The sequence below is a fragment of the Rhamphochromis longiceps genome, linkage group LG1, assembly GCF_057381845.1.
Source record: "Rhamphochromis longiceps isolate RC_006_pf linkage group LG1, R_longiceps_female_GT1.1, whole genome shotgun sequence".
NCBI classification, from domain to species: Eukaryota; Metazoa; Chordata; class Actinopteri; order Cichliformes; family Cichlidae; genus Rhamphochromis; species Rhamphochromis longiceps.
In genome coordinates, this window is record NC_140557.1 from 28,031,073 (window position 1) to 28,033,934 (window position 2,862).

Sequence of the window (2,862 nt, forward strand, 5' to 3'; positions counted from 1 at the left end):
ATCATTTCACTGGAACTCACTCTAATATGTGAGTTCCTGCTACTTCTTAGCCACTTCCTGTGTGAACAGCAGAACAACATTTGTCTGTAGGCTTATATTTTACTTGTGTTTTAAGGGAAACCCTGTTTGACAGAGGTAGGGGACCCTTTCAGGATTTAGTGCAAAAAATAAATAAATACATAAATAAAGCAAACCCCAAACACAATTTTATATATATAATTACCACTGTATGATCTTTTAGAACAGATGTGTTAAGAACTACACATCATCTGTTGAAAACGGCAAAATGGTGTGATCCAGTCTCATTGTTGTTGCGCTGCTACATGCACATACAAGTTTATGATGGTATCTGCTGTGTGGTGGCATGCATATTTATTGGGCATCATAGTGGAGATATATGTGTCAGGGATAAGGATAACCTTGAAGCTTTAGGGAAAACCTAGATGACAAGAATCACATCCAAAAGGACTTTTCTGTTATGTGTGCATGGATTCTTGAAAGCGCTGGAAACCGTTCGCTGCTAAAAGGCAAGCCGCAGCCAATATCTACTTGCCACAGAGATTTAGGTAAGATCTGTGGTTAAAACGGGAATTCTTTTTTTTCACATTTCTACCTGAAATACACATTCAAGAAATTTGACTGTAAATTTGACTGTTACTGTGAACCTTGTACAAACTTCGAAACTAAAATTATCCTTGCATTATGTGCGACAACAATTGTAGTAATTATTTCCTCCAAACCATCAATGTGTCTTTTAAACCCCAATCCTACAAAACTGCTCAAAGACGTCTTACCATTAATTAAAGCTTCAATCTTAAATATGATCAGCCATTCTCTATTCTGTACCACAGGTCTTCAGGCTGACAGTAGTTAAACCATTACTTTATTTGAGCACTTAAAGCACTTCATATAACTTGCGTCATTCACCCATTCATGCAAACACTTTTTTCTACGTAAGTGCTTTCTATCTAACATTCACACACATTCATACTCCAATGGATGCATCAAAGAGCAACTTGGGGCTAGTATCTTGGCCAAGGATATTTGGCATGCAGGAATCAAACCACCAACCTTTTGATCAGTAGATGACCTGCTGAGCTACAGCCACCCCACAAAGACCTCAATCACCTTTAATTTCTTGCTTTTAAATTCAGACAAAACTGAGGTTATTGTACCCAGCCCTAAAAACATGTTATCTAACTAGATGCTTATTGTGGATAGTATTTACCCTAATCTCCACATGCCACGTTCTCAGTAAGAAAATTTAAAATGGTCTAATTCATGGACACTGGCTGTATTCAGAGTATTTTATGACCACCTTTGTAGACCTCAACCTGACAATAAGATTATTGTGTTATTAAAAGAAACAGGGGAGCAGTAGAGGTTTTTGTGTGTTTTTATTCAGTCCTTTAATTGGAATTTTGTGCTGTCAGCGTTAATCTCGTTAATGCCATAACCACATTAACGCGGCAAATCTCCGTTAGTGAGTTAGCGCGGATCGCCTCGTGGGTGGGGCTGCAGGGCGTCACCAGGTTAGTGTGGTTAGCTTGTTAACGCATTAGTGCCATGCAGCCCCACGCACGGGGTGAGCCGTGCTAACTCGCTAACGGAAAATTGCTGCATTAATGCAGTTATGGCGTTAACCTCATTTTAACAAGATTAACGCTGACAGCACTATTGGAATTATACTGACTCTACATACGTTGTTATGCGACGGCTGTGTGCAGGCAGGAGAAGGACCCAAAGTGCAGACTCCGGAGACAGAAAGTAACTCAAAACAGCTTTAATGCTGAACTCAAAAAGGTAACAAAAACTAAGAATACAAAATACACCAACACAGCAAGATGACGGTAGATCGCAACAATGACAAACTGAAACACAGGGCTTAAATACATAGAGGGAGCAATCAGGGAATGGACAACAGGAGGGAAACACAGCTGCGGCAAATCAGAACTGACGAGACAAGGAAGCGTAAACTGAACTCACTGAGATAAGACAGAGACCTTCAAAGTAAAACAGGAAACACATAACACAGACTGAACAAAAGACACAGACTCACATGCAGGCACTATAACAGAGGAAACAGAGACGTGGGACCAGGGCAGACACAGACACTGACTGGACACGGGGATATAGCGGACAGGGGAGACAGCAACTAAGGGTTACAAAGGGACAAACCATAAGACATAACTCTAACAAAAACCCAAAGACTAAAAATTATAAATAATATAATAAACTCAAAAACCCTGGGTCAACGACCCAGGCATCCTAACATACATAAGGTAGGATAAAAATACATTTATTTTAATTTTATTAATATATAAGATGAAATGTGCTTTGAACATATTTGGCCAAAAGGCACTATGTTTCAGTAAGTGCAAGCAGTATGTACAAGCGAGGAAGATAAAAACTGGACAAAGAGTAGGATGATATGGCATTGGTAATAATAAATGAGAAAAGTTCAAGTATGGTATGATGAAAACTAGGAGTTACATTCACTGAAACATTATGAAAACAGTACTTGGACTGAACTCATCAGGAGGAACAGCCTAAAGGCTGATTTAAAGATGCCTAATAACACAACAAGATGAAGCAATTTTACACATAAACTTCATACATTTAAATTCTCTGTAGCTTACTAAAACAGTTGCTGGTATTGTCATACTGTACAGAAGAAATGTTTGCAAAAACAGGAATAAAATTGATTAAATAGAATAAAATAACAATGCCGAATTAAAAAAAAACCCCATAAATATTAATTTGTCTTAAACTCAAAATATAAGCTCTTGGTGACGTGTGTAAACTTACTCATATGTTAAGACCAGATAGAAGTTATTAATTCTGACTTGGCTAAACATTTTA